The following is a 21,356-nucleotide window of genomic DNA, read 5'->3' on the forward strand; positions in this document are numbered from 1 at the left end:
GCGGCGTTTGGCTTGGTCATTTCCAAGTTTACGGTCAAAGCACCTGACTTTCGAGCACAGGAGCAAATTCCCCCTCCAATGGCTGCTTCCACGAGGCCCGCTCTATAGGAAGATTTCCCCATGGCACAAAAACCCATGTGTCATGCCAGCATCTACAAGGCCGATCTCTGCAATTGCCATTAGTGACTGTGTAATAAGTGAAGCAGCAACAAAGGAAAGCATAAAAACCTACCAGGAAATGGAGAGCATTCCTACCAAATGAGTTATATGAAAAATTTTCCCTCATAAAAAACGTGTTGGAAAACCTAAAGTTTCTGATCTGGAACACGTCGCTTCATGGATTATATAGAATCCAATAATCTGTTGCCTCGCCAGCCTCTCATTGGGTTCCAAAGCGGCATTCCACATAAACGTCAGGAAAAGACGTTAAGAAATCCAAATCTGGGACTAGACATTGCAGGCGTTTAAAAATACCTGTGTCTAGTAGTTGGTCCCCACAATCGCCCCTGTGGCGATCACACAGGGTCCCCAGACGTTTAACGGTCTATTGATCCCTGTGCCACCACTGAGTCCAGACAGTTGTTAAAAGTGAACCAAAAAACCCCCCAGTTTATTTTACAAACATTAACAAGTTTATGGTTTCTCAGATAATATTCCTGTCAGTATCTTAACTTTAGTTTCTTTTCCGGCCTATACCTTCCTAATACCTTCTGACTGATTATCTCAACTGTTTGACTGATTCCTCTTAACCAGTTCTCTCACTCTCTCACACCAGACTAGCCCAAGCCACAGACTTATCTTCTCTCTCTCTTCTAACTCCAGACTGTCTTCTCAACAAGTCTAACTCTAACTCCCTAAAAAACCTCTGAGTTTAAACCTTATACTCAGTTAACTCTGCCCCTTGGGTTCCCATTGGTCAGTCATTTTACAATTAGTTAACTCTTTCCATATGAACCCAGTATGATGTCACACACCTAGGAGGGCAAACGCCACAGCCCCCTCCCAGATGTCTAGGGAAACTCAGTGTGTGACATGATGTTATCAGCCCATGGCTTCGCTTGCCTTATCAGCCCTGCAAAAAGTCAGGTGGCAACCTTTACACCTGATTTGGTCAGATCTAGATTGGTTTGCTTCCAGTGGTGGCTGGCGCCTATTAGCTCTGGTAAGGGAAGGCAGGGAGCAGTAGCGGAGGGGTGCCAGGGGAGCCCTTGCCCCAGGAGCATGGGGTGCAAACCGGGTGCCCCCACAGAGATCCTCATTGTGCCAGCCCTGCCTGGCTCCAGCAGTGAGGATTGGGGATCATGGAGGATGCCCTCCGCCCTCTGTGTCCTGTCCCCGCTCTGTGGCGTCGGTGGCGAGAGCTAGGTGAGCACACTTGGTGCCCGCCCCAGGTGCTGGCAAATGGTGCTACGCCCCTGGCAGGGAGTTTGACAGTAGCTGGCACCAGAAACAACAGTTGGCAGAGCCATCTGATTCTAGTTTTGTCCCCATCCTCTTCCTCCCTGCTGAGTTCTACAAGGGCAACTCTGAGGCACAGGAGGGGGGGGGGGTTCTGCCACATGCAGTTCTGCCTCATGCCTGGGCTGGTTGGCAGGAATTTTGCAGGCAGGTGGGAGATGAAGGTTGATGGATGCAGTGCCTCCTTTGCCCTAACATAGCAGCCTCCAGTGTTTAGTTTCATGCCGTTGACATGGGGCTGCCTGTGCAAAGTGTTCAGAAATGTCAGCATATGTTCTCTGCAAACAGGGACAAAAGTCAGGTTCTGTACTTATGATTCGAGAAGTGTAGCTAGAATTCTGATGGGACCCTCTTTCAGACCACATCACACCTATTTAATAAATAATAATGATAATGATAACAATTTATTTATACCCCACCCATCTGGCTGGGTTTCCCCAGCCACTTTGGGTGGCTCCCAACAGAATATTAAAAACACGATTAGTTTCTGGGCTGAATTCAAAGTGCTGGGTTTTGAATCTTAATTTTAGTGGGGTGGGGTGGGGTTGGGTTGTATATATATATATATATATATCATTTGTACATTTTCTCCAAGGAGCTCAAGGTGGTGTGCATGAATATAGTTATGATAATTGTGAGCCAGTGTGGTGTAGTAGTTAAGAGCAGTAGTCTCATAATCTGGGGAACCGGGTTCGCGTCTCCGCTCCTCCACCTGCAGCTGCTGGGTGACCTTGGGCCAGTCACACTTCTTTGAAGTCTCTCAGCCCCACTCACCCCACAGAGTGTTTGTTGTGGGGGAGGAAGGGAAAGGAGAATGTTAGCCGCTTTGAGACTCCTTAAAGGGAGTGAAAGGCGGGATATCAAATCCAAACTACTACTACTACTACTACTACTACTACTACTACTACTACTACTCTTCTTCTTCTTCTTCTTCTTCTTCTTCTTCTTCTTCTTCTTCTTCTTCTTCTTCCTCTTCCTCTTCCTCTTCCTCTTCCTCTTCTTCTATTTATTATTTATACCCCACCCATCTGGATGGTTTTCCCCAGCCCCTCTGGGTGGCTCCCAACAGAATATTAAAAACACGATAAAACATCAAACATTAAAAACTTCCCTAAACAGGGCTGCCTTCAGATGTCTTCTGAAAGTTGGATAGTTGTTTATTTCCTTGACATCTGGTGGGAGGCTGTTCCACAGGGCTGGTGCCACCACTGAGAAGGCCCTCTGCCTGGTTCCCTGCAACCTCACTTCTCGCAGCGAGGGAACCGCCAGAAGGCCCTCGGAGCTAGACCAACGATGGGGGTGGAGATGCTCCTTCATGTATACTGAATATTTAGCATATTCCGCTTCCAGTTTGTTTCTGTGCCCAGTTCTTACATCGAAAGCCCTAAACCTCCGGCCCTCTAGATGTTGTTGGGGCTCCCAAACAGTATGGTTAATGGTCAGGGATGATGGGAGCTGTAGTCCAGCAATATCTGGGGGCCACAGGCTCCTCATCTCTGGCCTAAACAGCTGGGAACCTGGCTATGTAAAGAAGTCATCCACATGTTGAATTTGCTCAGTGAGACTATTCTCTGTGTCCCACCACCCTCCACTTTTGCCAATGGCACCTTCTTATGTTCTTATGCAAAAGGGGTGGAGGGGAAGAACTGGACATTGGGATGTCACGAGCCAGCACACTGAGAAGACACTTTCGTCAGCAGCTGAATAGGCAATATCCCCAGTAAGCTGGGCACTCTTCACAGAAACCCAAGGAATGCACAGTTTGCTTAGCAGATTTATTATAACACTGAGCCCCCCGTGAGCAAAATAGCTCTGCAGATATCCCTGGACAGGACTTTGGAAAATTGCAACATTTTTAAACACAGAAGGACCGAGTTAATGCTGTAGGAATGCTTCATAAATTCATGCACGGCTAGGGGAGGTGTTTTAGCCGTTGCAATGTAGGCAGTCAGAGAACTTAGATCCCTGCTTGCTCTTTAAGAATTTCAGTTGGCAGCAGTGAAGAAAACCTTATTCAAGAGTTTTGAGAGCTGCAGGCAGTCCTGGTGGACAATAGTGAGCTAATCTCAGTAGAAAGCAGTTTCTTACGCAAGAGGAGAACGTAAGAATAGCCTGCAGGATCAAGACAATGGCCAATCTACTCCAGCATCCTGTTCTCTGCTCAATCCACCAGAGCCTGTCTTTACATGCAGGGTTTGAGACCCATCGGCTATCCTCACCTGCTTTAGCCAGCCTGGGGTGTGGCTGCTGTTGCTTGCTGACAGCTTCTAGGAGCCACTACATTAGGGTATGATATATAGGATGTATATATAGGATATATAGAATAGTATAGTTAAAGATGTTGGGACGCGGGTGGCGCTGTGGGTAAAACCTCAGCGCCTAGGGCTTGCCGATCGCATGGTCGGCAGTTCGAATCCCCGTGGCGGGGTGAGCTCCCGTCTTTCGAACCCAGCTCCTGCCCACCTAGCAGTTCGAAAGCACCCCTAAGTGCAAGTAGATAAATAGGTATCGGTTTATAGTGGGAAGGTAAACGGCGTTTCCGTGTGCTGCGCTGGTGCCGGCTCGCCAGAGCAGCTTCGTCACGCTGGCCACGTGACCCTGAAGTGTCTCCGGACAGCGCTGGCCCCCGGCCTCTTAAGTGAGATGGGAGCACAACACTAGAGTCGGACACGACTGGCCCATACGGGCAGGGGTACCTTTACCTTTACCTTTATAGTTAAAGATATGGTTTTCCCAGTAGTGATGTATGGAAGTGAGAGCTGGGCCATAAAGAAGGCTGATCACTGAAGAATTGGTGCTTTTGAATTCTGGTGCTGGAGGAGACTCTTGAGAGTCCCATGGACTGCAAGAAGACCAAACCTATCCATTCTGAAGGAAATCAGCCCTGAGTTCTCACTGGAAGGACAGATCCCGAAGCTGAGGCTCCAATACTTTGGCCACCTCATGAGAAGAGAAGACTCCCTGGAGAAGACCCTGATGTTAGGAAAGATGGCGGGCACAAGGAGAAGGGGACGACAGAGGACAAGATGGTTGGACAGTGTTCTCGAAGCTACAAACATGAGTTTGACCAAAGTGCGGGAGGCAGTGGAAGACAGGAGTGCCTGGCATGCTCTGGTCCATGGGGTCATGAAGAGTTGGACACGACTAAACGACTAAACAACAGCAACAACATATAGGATGTGACATAAGCACACGCTGGTTGGTACTTTGTGAAGTCTCCCTAGCCATTGGCTGAGTTAAACTATCAGCACAGAGAGTGTAGGGGACAACAGATGCTGGGAACTCTTTCTGTGATCCATAGAGGGTCAATTGTTGATGCACAACCTCTCTGCATGGCCTTTCTTGGGCCAAAGACTAGGAAAAGAACCAGAAAGGTCCAGAGAAGCCAAATTATTGATGCCCGTGGGTAGCTCTTTATTACCGCCTTTGACAGAATGCTCTCTCCTAAAGATGTGAAGTTCTTAAGCATGTTATTTGCAGTCCTGGATTACACGCATTGCAAACATTTGCCCAAAAGAGCCCAAAGTGCTCACAGACTAAGGCTATGCCTTAGGCTACTTCTAGACAAATTGGCTATTTACTGAAGACCTAATCCTGGACTGCAAAGACCAATTTCCTTGATAACGTGTTGTTGTTCTTAAGCAAATCTTTCATTCAACACTCGCTATAGTACAATGCATGAAAAAGAACGCCGCATAAGAAAATCTCTGATCTCTCGGCACAGAAAGAGGCAAATACTGTTTTTTTAAAAAACTCAGCAGGGCTAAACTTCAAACCGAAGTTTATTACCGTGCAAGTTATACATATGAAGAGAAGCATGGGCCACAGATTGATTTTCGATTTTCTATGGGCCTTATTTTTAGACCTTCTCCTGGAGAGGGATAATCAGAGTGCACCGTAAGACAAGAGCAATTGATTAATGAGCATAGCCCCTGCTGTGTCCAAAGCTTAACTTTCAATTACGCTGCCGGCAGCCACACTTTTGCCTTACATATATAATAGCTGCAGGGGCAGAGATGGGGAAAAATATACAGAGAAAAACAGGGTGAATTAGAGAGCCTAAGAATTTTCCTTTCTGCCCTGCACCTGCCACATGCAGCCCTGTTTCCGTTCCACTGCAATTCCGCCAAAACCAATGTTACTCGCTTTCGCTGCCCCTGGTGGTGAAATGTTGTAACACATGTAATTTATTGAATTAATTATGTGCATTGCAATGCCACTATGTTATTTCACCCCATTCACTTCAATGCAAGCATCAAGCAAATGGAGGGGAAGCATAACAAATTACATTATCGCTTGTGGGCCGAAAGCAGCAACCTCGTTTGAAATTGTTTTTAATATTGTTCTAATTGTGGTAACCTGCCCTGGGGCCTTAGGGTGAAGAGCAGGTAATAAACAAACATACATTTATGTCCTTCATTGGGGGAACATTGCAGAACAGCTGACAGAATGGGCTGATGGCTGGATGCTCCTGTATAAATCCAGTATTGAAGCGATGATTCTTCAATATCAACTTCGCTGGACTGGTCATGTTGTGCAGATGCCTGATTATCGTCTTCCAAAACAACTACTCTATTCCGAACTTGAAAATGGAATGCGTAATGCCGGTGGTCAACAAAAGAGGTTTAAAGACTCTCTCAAGATAAATCTTAAAAAATGTAGTATAAACACCGACAACTGGTAAATACTGGCCTGCGAGTGCTCCAATTGGAGAACAGCTTTTACCAAAGGTGTCATGGGCTATGAAGACACTCGAACTCAGGACGCAAGGGAGAAACATGCTAAGAGGAAGGCATGCTTGGCAAACCCTCACCATGATCAACACCCACCCGGAAACCAATGTCCCCACTGTGGAAGGACGTGTGGATCCAGAATTGGCCTCCACAGTCACTTATGAACTCACTGTTAAAACCGTTTTTATGGAAGACAATCTTACTCGGCTACGAGGGATCACCAAAGAAGATGATAAATGCAGCACAAATGCACTGTTAATGCATCAGTGACATGCTACAGAATACACGCATGATAAAACAGCAGCTTGAAGATGTCTACAGTCTAGCAACATCTGGAGGGCTTCGTTTTGAGCTAAAAAGCCCATCCTCCTTCTTTTAAACAGTGCTGAGACAGCTACTAAAACATTCCAGGCCTGCTTTTTAAGTTCAGCTCATGGTCTCGCATTCCCTCTTTTGTTTTCTGCCAGAGCTAGAAAGAAGTCAGTCAAGGGAGACATCTTTTAAATCGCGAAAGGTTATAGCTCAAGCTTTGGCATATGAAAGATAACCCCTCCACAAGCTTACCCACCTCTATTGCCAACTTCCGGATAAAGATAAGTTATATCCCGGCTGCCGCGATCTCGACACCAAATGCGCCTTGTGAACATCTCTTGTCTTTCCGGAAAGATGGAAGGCAGTGGAATTAAGGGAACAAGGAGGTGTGGATTTGAAGTATCAAGTTTGTAAAAGCAACGCAAACCCATCTTGGTTTTAGATCGCACGACTCTGCCTCAGGGGTAGGGAAAGAGGGTTTTAGTGCTTAGCAGGCGAAGCTACAGAATGAGGCTGCCTCTGTTTCCTTACCTTAAATTATTGTGATTTTTTGAACAATACATTTCACCAGGAATGTCCCACAGAGCTGCAAAGTCTTGCCTTAGGGCAGGTTACCTCACTTCCTAATCCCTAAGCAACACCTGCTGCTCCTTTCAACTCATTTGCAGTTTTTTTTTTTAAAAAAGCTTCAGGATCTGTTTGAAAAGTCCAGGAAGGGCTTTGTATCAGAGGTTGAAGAAGCCAAAGGTTCTTGGTTTTGTTCTGCGTTTTAAGGCTCTCCTGCAACCTGCTGTGCCTATATCTGAAATCTTATTCTGAATCTGGGGTTCCTTAACACCTTACAGATAATTGATTTCTTTCTGTCCTTTTTGGTGTACACAAAAAAACGTATACAGGCATGAGGAATAGGATCCGGCTGGTGGCCAGACCCCTATCTCCCCCTCCTGCCTGTAGGCCAAATTTGAAAGCTGGGCAGGGCTGCACACCTGTCAATCACTGTATGTCACAATGAAATTGGGTGGTGTGGAACCCTGAAGCCCCAACAACCAACTGGCTGGTAGGACTTCAAGGCACAGCACAGGGCTTGTTTTTTTTTTGTTTTTTTTTGCAAGGTGCTTTGAAGTGCTGATGGATCAGCTGATTGCCAGGACTTCAAAGCACCTACTTGCAAGCCTGCACTTTGAAGTCCAGCCATCAGTTGGTCCTTAGAACTTTGAAGTGATGTGCAAGGCTCTTTGGATGGGACTTCTAAAAGAGACCTATGTCGTCCTTTGAAGCCTTAACAATTAGCTGATCACCAGCGCTTCAGAAGCCTGGTGCTTGGGGCTTCTGAATGCTGATGATCAGCTGATCGTCGGTAGTTCCTAGGCAAGATGTGCTGCCACTTTTGATGCCCAACCAAACAGTTGAACTATTGGACTTCAGAAGCATTGCATGGGGCCTTTCAGTGTATTTCAGCCATCTAATGCTCAAAAGTCTCTCACACACAGCACAGGGCATTCCAGTCCTGTCATGGGTTAATGCCAACTGGGCATCCCCAAGTGGTGGCACCATCAACAAGGCCTCACCTGATGATTGTGGGGCCCAAGTTGGTTGAAATTGGGTTGACAACTGTGGTAAAGGGGCTTTTACAGAAGAGGATATTCAAAAATTGTAGCCTCCTGACAGAGCGGCATGGCCAATTCCACTACCTAATTCAATTAAATTGTAGACCAGGCCTAAGCCATTTGCAGATTTTTTAAGTGTGTAGCCAATACCAAATAGTATGAGAAACAGCCCTACTAGAAAAATTAGCCAATAAACTGAAACTGACACGGGGACAAACAGAAGAAGACGCCTTCACCCCGGTATGGCTCCCCTTTATCACATACACAGTCCAACAAGACAATGACAATAATCCACAAACAGCATACAAATCAATATGGCTAACCTGATCCAAAACACCCACCCACCCAACTCACACACGAAAACAAAGATCATCACAGCCAATCACAAATGAACAACCACACCCTAGGCCAACCCCAACCTCTCTGACCACCAAAGGAACACAAGTGAACAGCAGAGAACCTGCACAAGCAGAGAACCTGCACAAACACTGACACCAAACCCCACATACATTAAGCAAAATAGAAACATTGCCACCTGACCCCACTCCCACCCTAACCCATCTTCCCCCTAATGTCTCAACAAATGAAACAGATTTGTAAAAATGTTACATGGAAAAAATACGAGAGACATTACACATAATTCTGTAAAACAAGAAAATCTTTAATAATAATTTTAAAAGTGTGTAAAGTTTGTAAAGTTCCCCTTGCCTGGTCGCCTGTAGATTACTTTTCCCCTCACCGCAGGTGACTAGGTGCGTTCAGACATTTGCATCATCCCCAACATATGGTACAATGAAATGCAACATCTGTCTAGAAACACAGTGTAGATGAGGAAACTCGAGGTGTATAGAGTGAGTCCAGGGCAAGGAAATGTTGTGGATTGCACCTCTAAGCACTGCTTTCGGGCTATTACACAAAGCTCTGGAAATCAGCCAAACATGAGCATTATTGAACAGTATTTAAGAAAGAAACCATTCTTCGGATTAAAAGGCTTGCAAGCTGTCTACCCTGGTTCTTGCAGAAGAAAAAAATTAGAATCTCATGGCATTGTCAAATCAAAACATTTCACAGCTCCCCTCTGGAGATTGCTTCCTCCCTCCTTTCCTTCCTTCCTTCCTTTTTACAATCATGTTAACATTTTAAAAAACATCTCTTGATCTCTTACATGTCTGCAGAGAGCTGCAATGTCATTACAAACTGGCACAAATCTCCCTCCCTCCTACTCCCCCCCAAATTTTTGTGTGTGTCTTTAAGGACTCACAAAACCCCCTTTGCTTTGTGATGGTGGGCAGAAAGTGAAGGAAGAAAACTTGGGTGATAGCTCAGCGGCAGAACATCCACTTTGGAGGCCAAAGTTCCAGGGTTTAACCCTCTTTTAAGTTGTCAAATAAGCCTAAGTTGATCCATGTCATATGTTGTGGGTTGCATCCAAATAATCAGCTGGCAATCTGGATCTGGGTTGTTGTTGATATCTGTCTGTCTCGAGACAATGGAGTGCGCCCCCGGGGTGAAGTCAAACCGCTGCATTAGCAGCACCAAATTAACTTCCCTGGGGCGCATAACAGGGCTGTGTGTATGGAGGTCTTGGGCTGCCTAGATGACAAGACCCCGCTCTCAGCCTCGCTGATGTGGTCCAAAGGAAAGGGGAGCAAAACGTTTGCACCAGGAGTTGCCGGAAGGAGACGTACAAGGTGAAATCCAATCGTCTTAGGGACTCCACTCCAGATCTATGCATTCTGTGAACCGCCCTGAGACCCCCGGGTATAAATTCAATAAATAATAATAAAGCCTTTTCTTCTCCCAAAGATTCCCCGCAAGGCAATGGAGGTTTAGGACCAGACTTTTCCCTTTTCCTAGACTGGCTACTTCCCCAGGTGGACGATCTGCTTATGCCCCTTATTTCCCTCTACAGCACATACAGTGGTACCTCGGGTTAAGAACTTAATTTGTTCTGGAGGTCTGTTCTTAACCTGAAACTGTTCTTAACCTGAAGCACCACTTTAGCTAATGGGGCCTCCTGCTGCCACCAGTGCGCAATTTCTGTTCTCATCCTGAAGCAAAATTCTTAACCCAAGGTACTATTTCTGGGTTAGTGGAGTCTGTAACCTGAAGCGTCTGTAACCCGAGGTACCACTGTTTAGAGAACACCATCTTGACCATTGGATCCCCTATTGGTCTCGCCCGCTCAATCCACCGGAGCCTTTCTAATTACAATACGCAGAGTTGGCCAAAGAGTTGGCCAGCTATCCATTAGTGCTGCATACAGTGGCTACTTGGGAAGCTCTGGCCTGTAGGGCCCCCTGCCCTACACCTCATGTCATATATGGCACCAGGTGTGGGGCACATAAAGACCTGGCACAGAGGAAAGGGGTCTGCAGGCTGCACAGCCCCTTGCAAAGAACTCCACAAGGCTGGGCAATCAGCTTGTGGAGGGCTTTTTAATGGGCTCTGCTACACCTGTCCGTCCGCTGGTTGCCGGGTCTCAAGTGACCCCTTACAAAGTACCCCACAAGGTCTTCTAAAGTCCTTTGCAAGCGGTGCATTTGATTTCAAAGTGGGTGGGCAGAAATGGCCATGTGACATCATGATTCAGTGAGGTGATTGATATGTGGGCAACCCCGCCCACCTATTAAACCTGGCGCACAGGGGTGTGTGATTTTATTTATACCCCACCCTCCCTGGCCAGAGCCGGGCTCAGGGCAGCTAACACCAATATAATCACAGTAAAAACATAATAGGGGGAAAGACGGGGGGGGGGGGACAAATTTAAAATACAGGTTAAAATGCAATTTAAAATGCAGCCTCATTTTAAAATAGCGAATAAATCAAGACCATAAGGGGAGGGAAACATAAGGGGCAGACCGAGTCCAAACCAAAGGCCAGGCAGAACAGCTCTGTCTTGCAGGCCCTGCGGAAAGACGTCAGGTCCCACAGGGCTGTAGTCTCTTGTGACAGAGCGTTCCACCACGTCGGGGCCAGGACTGAAAAGGCCCTGGCCCTAGTTGAAACCAATCTAACCTCCTTGAGGCTCGGGACCTCCAAAGTGTTGTCATTTGTGGACCTTAAGGTCCTCTGCAGGGCATACCAGGAGAGGCGGTCCAGGATATGGATAAGGATCCAGCCTGCCATTCAGATCCAGTTCCCCACCCCTGCAATAGCCCATCCCAGTATATCATGTCGATGCTCCTTTCTCCCCACTAGAGCATGAGAGAGAGGGAGAGAGAGAGAAAGAGAGGTCCCCCACTACAAAACGGTGGTAAATATGTGGAGAAAATTATGTGTGGCCTTCTGCCCTGCGAGGGCAGCTGGACAAGGCTCTGAAATTTCCGACTGCAGTCGCTGTCATGCAGAGGCGGAGGAACCTGATTGGGCGCCTGGGGCAGCACACCAGTTCTGTAAGGATTGCCAAAGGAGGGAGTCAGGCTCTGCCCTGGCCAAAGGCCTGGTGGAACAGCTCTGTCTTGCAGGCCCTGTGGAAAGGTGCCAAGTCCCCCAGGGCCCTAGCCTCTTGTGACAGAGCGTTCCACCAGATTGGAGCCACAGCCGAAAAAGCCCTGGCTCTGGTTGAGGCCAGCCTAACCTCTCTGTGGCCTGGGACCTTCAAGATATTTTTGTTTGAAGACCGTGTGTGTGCATTTTAGCGTGTGTCCGATCGTTGTTCCCAGGGGGGAAAAAGAAAGGATGTTAAGTCACTCAATCTCTACACCATTTCTAGAAAGCACATAACTGGTGGGGCCTCCCGTCTGTTTGGGGTCCCAGAGCCTTTCCCAAGGGGCCAAGCGTCCTCTCTAGTTGCAGACACCATTCAAGCAGCCGATATTTTAATAGCAGCTCACCATTCTGTCTCCGGGTTCCTCCCTGCCCTCTCCATCCCACCCTGCCTTTATAAATACTGAAAAGATGAAATCAACTTAAGTGTGGAGATGCATCTCTCCTGTGGCTTTTGCAATTATCGTCTTCCTCCAAGCTATATAAATCGCACACATTTAATATATTGTTATCTCCAGTCTGTTTACACTAATTTTCATTTATACAATACATCTAGTATAACAGAGGCAGAGCCAATTTCTTTCTCTCTCCCTCTCTCTCTTTGGCTTTCTTTTCTTTCCCCCTTTTTGGGGGTTTTGTATGAAAGCCTTCAGGGAAGCTTGTAGCTTTTGATCGTTCTCTACTTTGATGTAAGCAAATGTTTTAAGTTCTGCTCCAGCGGAATGTTTCCAGCGCATATTCATTAATGATGCAAGTTCTCTTGCCTTTTGCTGGCTAGACTATTTATAGTTCATTCTCTGTGTGTTTTATCTTCCTTGTAATCATGAAGGCAAAAAAAAGCAAGCAAGGAAAGAAAAACCACCACAGCTCTTCCTTTGTCCGATCTTATCCAATCAAGTGGTGGGTTTTTTTGGGGGGGGCGGCGGTTGCATTTACTAACTGCTAGAGATGTGTGAAACTATCAATTTCTGTTTCATTCTTCCAATCTCGAATTTGGTTCTCCACATTTTCACGTCAGTTAGTGATTTATTTCCTTCAAAAATTCCCCATGAAAATTCACCAGCATTTGGGTGTGAATTTCTAAAATAGAGATCTCTTAATGCATTTTTACTTAATTTTTGCAAGGAAACTCCCTAATCATAATGTTATTTTCACCAATATATGCATATCATGCACACAACACTCTTGTAAATGCACTTTTCCACACATTACGTGGCTAGACAATTGAAACGCAAAATTCAGAGCAGCGCAGATTTCGAAGAGCAGCTGTGTTTCAATTCACATGCTGTTTTACAAAGTTCCAAACAGATAAGATTTGTCTTTTTAAAAGTGGAGTGAACTGAATCCTGCCCCCTCATCCCTTCTAGCTTAAATCAACTAGGAATTGCAGACTAGAAACACTGTGTACTGTATCAGTGCCGAAAGGACTTCAGACCAACAACAATGAACTCTTGCTGATTAACTAAGATGAGCCACTGGATTAACAGTTCAGCCTTGCCAGAGATGGTTCATTTTCTTCTGCAAATATTCTTCTCTGGCCACCTCTTGCATATCAGTAAAGGTAAAAGGACCCCTGGATGGTTAAGTCCCATCAAATTCAACTATGGGGTGCAGCGCTCATCTCTGCTTTCAGGCTGAGGGAGCCGGAGTTTGTCCACAGACAGCTCTTCTGGGTCATGTGGCCAGCAGGACTAAACCGCTTCTGGTGCACAGAGGACCGTAATGAGTGTCAGAGCGAATGGAAATGCCATTAACCTTCCTGCCGCAGTGGTACCTATTTATCTAATAAACTGCTAGGTTGGCAGGAACTGGGGGAAAACCATGGGAGCTTACCCTGTCTTGCATATCACACCCTCCTTATACAGGGCAAATCCTTTAAAAGAGGCCCTGTGGATACAGAATAAACATGTTCCACGGGGCCTCTTTTAAAAGACTCACCCTGTATATGTATCTTTCTGTCTATGCACCTCTGATGTATGTTGTGCTGTGTGGGTGGGTGGTCCACACAAAGATTTAATGCAGACTCATCTCACTACATAGAATCTCTTACAGTGGTGCCCCACAAGACGAACGCCTCGCAAGACGGAAAACCCGCTAGATGAAAGGGCTTTCCGTTTTGGAGGCGCTTCGCAAAACGAATTTCCCTATGGGCTTGCTTCGCAAGACGAAAATGTCTTGCGAGTTCCTGCGGGTTCCCCCCCCTTTCCCCCCTTTTCCTAAGCCGCTAATCCGCTTATCAGCTGATCCGCTGATAAGCCGCTTAACAGCTGATCGCTAAAAGCCGCTAAACCACTAATAGCGCTAATCCGCTAAACTGTCAATGGGCTTGCTTCGCAAGACAAAGAAACCGCTATACGAAGAGCCTCACGGAACGGATTAATTTCGTCTTGCGAGGCACCACTGTATTTTTAAACGAGATTTTTGTGCCGATCACATTTCTATCTATCGAAATAGACTTCTGCCCTTTGGTATGCCAAACCACCCATTCAGACTCCTTCCTTGCCCTCGCTGGGCATCCGTTAGTCTTGGGGGGGACAATGAAGGGCAGGGCACAAACCAATGGCTTCCAAGTTACAAGAAAGGAGATTCCGACTCCACATCAGGAAGAACTCTCTGATAGTGAGAGCTGTTTGACAGTGGAACGGTCTCCCTCGGGACGTGGTGGACTCTCCTTCCTTGAAGGTTTTTGAGCAGAGGTTGGATGGTCATCTGTCGTGGATGCTTTAGCGAAGATTCCTGCATTGTAGAGGTTGGACTATAGGACCCTTGGGCTCCCTTCCAACTCTCTATAACAACAACAACAACAACAACAACAACAATTTATTATTTATACCCCGCCCATCTGGCTGAGTTTCCCCAGCCACTCTGGGTGGCTTCCAACATAATATTAAAATACAACAGTCTATTAAACATTAGAAGCTTCCCCAAACAGGGCTGCCTTCAGTTGTCTTCTAAAAGTCTGGTAGTTGTTTTTCTCTTTGACATCTGGTGGGATGGAATTCCACAGGGCAGGTGCCACCACCGAGAAGGCCCTCTGCCTGGTTCCCTGTAACTTGGCTTCTCACAGTGAGGGAACTGCCAGAAGGCCCTTGGCACTGGACCTCAGTGTCCGGGCAGAATGATGGGGGTTGAGACGCTCCTTCAGGTATATTGGACTGAGGCCATTTAGGGCTTTCAAGGTTAGCACCGACACTTTGAATTGTGCTCGGAAACATACTGAGAGCCAGTGTATGTCTTTCAAGACCAGTGTTATCTGGTCTCGGCGGCCGCTCCCAGTCACAAGTCTAGCTGCCACATTCTGGATTAGTTGTAGTTTCCGGGTCACCTTCAAAGGTAGCCCCACACAGAGCGCATTGCAGTAGTCCAAGCAAGAGATAACTAGAGCATGCACCACCCTGGGGAGACAGTCTGTGGGCAGGTAGGGTCTCAGCCTGTGTACCAGATGGAGCCAACAGCTGCCCTGGACACAGAATTGACCTGCGCCTCCATGGACAGCTGTAACTCCAAAATGACTCCCAGGCTGTGCACCTGGTCCTTCAGGGGCACAGTTACCAGGTAGTCCCCCACATCTGCCCACCTCCTGTCCCCCCAATCCTGTCTTGACAGGATTCAATCTCAATCTGTTAGCTGCCATCCATCCTCCAACCGCCTCCAGGCACTCACACAGGACCTTCACCGCCTTCACTAGTTCTGATTCTTTGATTCTATACAGAGAAATCTCTGGCCTCTATGGCTGGAATGTAGCATGTTGTTCAAAGGTAAGAGTCACACCTGTGGCTCCAACCACTTCCCCCCTGCCCATGTGGCACCCCAAAAGTTGCCTGTGAGGTAATGTGCCACGTGGGGTGAAAAGGGACCCCCCTGCCTGGTGTAAAAGGATTACAGCTTCAAGTTATTAGTCTTTTGAGGTACCGCAAGACTTTTCCCTGTTCTTTTATCTTTCTGCGAGCTTCAGGAATTTGCATTGTTAGCTGCAGCCAGGGCAGATACAGTGAGACACGGAAGACACACAGGAACTACCATAACGAAGGCCGGATAATTACACTCTTAGCAAGCAAAAGGAGGAGGAAAGATTAAAGGAAGAGATATGCAGATACATGAAGGTGAAAGCAAAGCTGATCTCAATCAGATCTAATGGCCTCCTGACCACCTTGCTGATTAAAACAGATATAGGCAGAAACGAATATATAGTTATATATATAGGCAGGAATCTAAAACCGAGAAAGTTCAGGGGTGGCGGTGGCTGGGGAGAGAGGGTTGCAGAGGGTGGAAGGGCTGAAAAATGCAGCTGGGAAACTGGAACTGCGGGAGGAACACAAAGATTCGGTTTGACTCGAAAGCTAAACAAACAAATCCTCTGATCACCGAAGTAGCAAATAAGGTGGAACACAATGGAGACCCTCCAACTCAAACAATGGGAAAGCTTGGGAATAGGTTTTGCCCTGACATAAGGGGGTCGGCTTTAACCCCTCGCGGTCAACAGGAGTTGTATTCCCACCAGCCAGTGACTGGTTTAGAAGTTTGCTCTCCTTTTGTACAGCTTCCATGGGACCCCCTCACATCAACTTGAAGGGTAGCTGTATTGGTTTAAGGCAGTCTTTGTTTGCTTGGTGCTTTGCAGAAGTTTGGGACTACAACTCCCATCAGCCCCAGCCGGCTTGAGCAGGGAGGGGGTTGCAGGTCTGATCCAAGCTCTCTTGGAGGAAACTGATTTTCTAGATTCATTTCGACTGGGGTTTAGGCCTGGTTGAAGACATGGGGAGATATCATTGTGAAGCGGCTGTCTGAGCTGTGGAGAGGTGGCAACACTTTGCCATGGTTCTGATTATACTTAGAATAATAGAGAATAGTGGAGTTGTAGAGTCGGAAGGGACCCTGAGGATTGTATGGTCCGACTCCCTGCAATGCAGGAATACGCAGCTGTCCCATGCAGGGATCGAACCGGCAGCCTTGGTGTTATCAGTACTGCACTCTAACCAACTGAGCTATAAGGCCACACTTCCAGAGGATGGTTCTTGGGGGATACAGGCAGCTCCCCATTTAAGTTCCAAGGCACCGCACGTTTAAGTGAAATTGTGTATATTTGAAATGCCCTGGGAAAAGCCCGCAAAAGCCCTGCCCCACCCCTTTTGGTGATGTTTCCGGATCACTTCCGGGTTTGGTGTGATATGCACATGCGCAGTTGTGCAGGTATCAGATGTGCCTAAAATGGTCACTGCCTGTATTGTTTGGCCCCGTGGAGTGTGGGGTTTTGCAGGACTCAGTTTCATACTCCCTGGCTGTTCAACATCTGATGAAACCACTAAGAGGGGTCATCCAGAGCTTCAGGGTACATTGTCGGCAATATCCGGATTTCTACTTCTCCTTTGCATCTGCAGGTGTGGCAGTGGATTGATGGACTGATGTCTTGCCTTCATAATGGACTGGACAAGAGCAAATAAACTGAAAAGACAGAGGGACTTACTAGTGTGTGGCTCCCTAGACTGGGTGAGGTGGGTGTGCCCTGCTCTGAATGCGGTTCACTTCCTCCAAAGGAGCAGGTGTGTACGTTGGGGGCACTTCTGGAGCCAGTGTGGTGTAGCGGTTAAAAGGATGTCACATAGAGGAGGGAGAAAGGTTGTTTTCTGCTGCTCCAGAGAAGCGGACACGGAGCAATGGTTCCAAACTACAAGAAAAAAGATTCTACCTAAACATTAGGAAGAACTTCCTGACAGTAAGAGCTGTTTGACAGTGGAATTTGCTGCCAAGGAGTGTGGTGGAGTCTCCTTCTTTGGAGGTCTTTAAGCAGAGGCTTGACAACCATATGTCAGGAGTGCTCTGATGGTGTTTCCTGCTTGGCAGGGGGTTGGACTCGATGGCCCTTGTGGTCTCTTCCAACTCTATGATTCTATGATTCTATGACTCGTAATCTGGCGAACCGGGTTTGCGTCTCCGCTCCTCCACATGCAGCTGCTGGGTGACCTTGGGCCAGTCACACTTCTCTGAAGTCTCTCAGCCTCACTCACCTCACAGAGTGTTTGTTGTGGGAGAGGAAGGGAAGGAGATTGTTGGCCACTTTGAGACTCCTTTGGGTAGTGATAAAACGGGATATCAAATCCTAACTCTTCTTCTTCTTCTATTACTGTCCCTGAGGCTCAAGTGGTTTCAGTGACACAGAGTGCCTTACACCAGCTATGGCCAATGGCCCAGTTGTGCACCCATCTGGACAAGTAAAACCCACTGAAATTAAAGGAGATGACTCACTCAGGTCCATAGATTTTCAAGTCACTCCACTCTGAGTATAACTTAGTTGCACAGAGTGTTTCGGGTTTTTTTTTCCTCCCATGGAAGAGTAACATTTTTTTGATCACATGACCCTGCTGAAGGTATGAACTGCTGCTGAGGTTGGGTTTGCATCATGACTGATTATTTTCCTGTTCTCTCTTTAAAAAAAATAAAAATCACAATAATGCACATTGTAATAAGGAAAGTGTGTCACAAGGGGGAATAATCACGCCTTGACATTTATTTTAATTCACTATTTCTGCCTGAGATTCTGCTTGCTATACCACTTTCAAACCTTCATCCTGATAAAATGTCAACCCCATTAACACGCAAAACGCATCTCCCAGAGTGGCAACATTATTTTCTAAACTCTGCTTTACGCATCGCAAAGAAACAAGACAGGAGAGGGAGGGGACTAAGCAGACAGCAGCAGTGCTAGGGCTGTAATCTTCTCGGTCGAAGATTTGCTGTTTAGACATTTATTTCTTGCATTTATATCTCGCCTTTTCCTCCAAGGAGCTCAAGGCGGCATACGTGGTTCTCTCCCCCTTCTCATTTAAGCACCACAACAACCCTACGAAGTAGATTAGGCTGAGAGGCAGGGACTGGCCCAAGGTCACCCAGCCAGTTTCATGGCCTAGTGGGGATTTGAACCCTGGCCTCCCGGCTCCTAGTCCAACACACTGTGGCGATCACACAGGGTCCCCAGACGTTTCACCATCTAATGATCCCTGTGCCACCCCTTTATTTCTCGCTGCCACCACCCAGGCCCTACCTGGTAGAATACTGAGTCCAGTCAGGGTTAAACTGGAACATAAACTTCTGTTTATTTATTGCAGTTTAATAAGCGTGTGGTTTCATAAACGGTATGGGTCCATTACAATCATAAGGTGCCTATCCAGACCTATAACTTCCGCTACCTGCTCTCCCTCACTAAACCACCTCTCAGATATTTACTTGTCTTCCTAGCTCCTAACTGTTCCTGACTCAGCTTATTTCGCGACACTAACTCAACCTACCCACAGACTCTATCCCAATTCACTCCCACTCCAACCAACCACCCAACTCCCAACGAACTCCTCCCTTTGCTGGTTTTATAGTCCCTCTGACTCCACCCCCCCGGGGTTCTGATTGGGTAACTTGCTTAACTATTTCACCTCCAGCACTGTCATATGTTAACGCCACATACACTAACCACTGTCTGTAGTGGAATCACAAGGCCCAACCTTCAGAGATCTCCCAAGCAGAACCAGATGCAAAATAGCAGTTCAAGAGTAGAGATATACATCTGAGAAGATGCACAGCCCTGGCAGACGAAATTAATGGACTATGCAGAATAAGATAAGATGGCAGGAAGGATCCGAAACCTGCGGGATCAGAGATTCTCAGAGGACTGGAGTAAATATTTGAATTATTTGAAAAGCAATTGTAATAAACAGATTACGCTAGTAGGACTCCAAGAAGTTCTGTAAGGGGGATTATGTGAAGTATTGCAGAGAAGATTATGAAGAGAGTTATTAGTTAAGGATAATTAAAAGTAATAGAGAAATTAAGAAATGTAGATTAAGTGAAAAAGATTGGAAAATCTTCAGATGCGGTTGATGGAAGTCCAAAAAAAAAGAAAAAAAAGAAAGAAAGTATATTATATGATTTTTGGAAATTATTTGTAAAAATCTATAGAGAGAGAGAGAGAGAGAGAGAGAGAGAGAGAGAGAAGATGCATAGCCCAGGAATTTTGCTTCCAGTCCCAGAAACTCAGCTCACAGCCCTGTTTCTGGAAAGAAAAAAACCAAAACTCTTAGGGTTCCTCCATGCCCCCACCTCATCCAAAATAACTATAGAATCCTAGATTATAGAGGTGGAAGGAACCCCAGGGTCATCTAGTCCAACCCCCTGCAGTGCCAGAATCTCACACATGACTAACAAATGGCCATCCAATCTCTGCTTGAAAACCTCCAAGGAAGGAGAGTCCAACACTGGGCTGCATCAATAGGAGTATAACATCTAGATCAAGGGAAGTAATAGTGCCACTGTATTCTGCTCTGGTCAGACCTCACCTGGAGTACTGTGTCCAGTTCTGGGCACCACAGTTCAAGAAGGACACGGACAAACTGGAACGGGTCCAGAGGAGGGCAACCAAAATGGTCAAAGGCCTGGAAACGATGCCTTATGAAGAACGGCTAAGGGAGCTGGGCATGTTTAGCCTGGAGAAGAGGAGGTTAAGGGGTGATATGATAGCCATGTTCAAATATATAAAAGGATGTCACATAGAGGAGGGAGAAAGGTTGTTTTCTGCTGCTCCAGAGAAGCGAACACGGAGCAATGGTTCCAAACTACAAGAAAAAAGATTCCACCTAAACATTAGGAAGAACTTCCTGACAGTAAGAGTTGTTCGACAGTGGAATTTGCTGCCAAGGAGTGTGGTGGAGTCTCCTTCTTTGGAGGTCTTTAAGCAGAGGCTTGACAACCATATGTCAGGAGTGCTCTGATGGTGTTTCCTGCTTGGCAGGGGGTTGGACTCAATGGCCCTTGTGGTCTCTTCCAACTCTATGATTCTATGATTCTACCTCCTGAGGGAGACCGTTCCACTTGTCAAACAGCTCTTACTATCAGAAGTTCTTCCTGATGTTGAGTCGGAATCTCATCTCTTGTAACTTGAAGCCCATGCAGGAATTGACCAGTGACCAGTCTTTTTTGGTTGTGGCACCCCAGATTATTGGGGGAGCGTGGGGGGGGGGGAATCAGATGCAAAGCTAAAACACACAGCATGTTCAATCGCCAAAGGAGTGAGCAAAGAAATGTGAGGGTGATAAATGCTCCTTCATTGCATCCCACCCCCCACAACATACATTAATTCCTTTCTGCAGCCACAAACCTTGCAAATTCTATACTTTTCCAAAGTGCAAAGTCAATATCTGTTCATCAACGTTTGTCACCAAAATCAAGCCACACGACAGATGAAGCACTTTTCATTTTGTGTCAAGCCGTTTGTCCACTTTGCCCAGGACTATTTGCATCTAGCTATAGCTCCCCAAGGTCACAGCGACCTTTCCAACCCTACTATGTGAGATCCAAGAAGAAGAAGAGGAGACCTGGAGATGCCTAGGATTGAATTTATGAGCTTCAGGGTGCAAAGCTCAAATTGACCACTGGCCTATAGCCTCTCCCAGCAAAGAACAGAGGAAGCTACCTTATTGTGAGTGAGATCATTGATTCCCCTTATTCTCTACAACAGGGGTAGCCGACCTGCTACCCTCCAGATCATGTTGGACCACAACTCCCACCAGCCCCAGCTAGAATGACCAAGGTGAGGGATGATGGAAACTATGCTCCAACCACATCTCAAAGGCACAACGTTGGCAGCTGCTAGTCAACACTTCCTGGCAACAGGTCTCCAGGGTTTCAGGAGCATGAAGATGCCAGGATTGAATCTGGAACCTTCTGCACGCAAAGCAGATGCTCTAACCACTGAGCTACAGCCCTTCCCTGTCCA

The 21,356-nt window shown here is 46.7% G+C and overlaps 1 protein-coding gene across 10 annotated transcripts in view; it reads right to left on the bottom strand.

Moving 5' to 3' along the window:
* Positions 1 to 21,356, bottom strand: part of TENM4 (teneurin transmembrane protein 4) — a 659,336-nt gene that overhangs the window by 367,767 nt on the left and 270,213 nt on the right. The gene's annotated exons all lie outside the window — the stretch shown is intronic.

Source organism: Podarcis erhardii (genome assembly GCF_964252035.2).
Source record: "Podarcis erhardii genome assembly, chromosome: 4".
Lineage (NCBI taxonomy): Eukaryota > Metazoa > Chordata > Lepidosauria > Squamata > Lacertidae > Podarcis > Podarcis erhardii.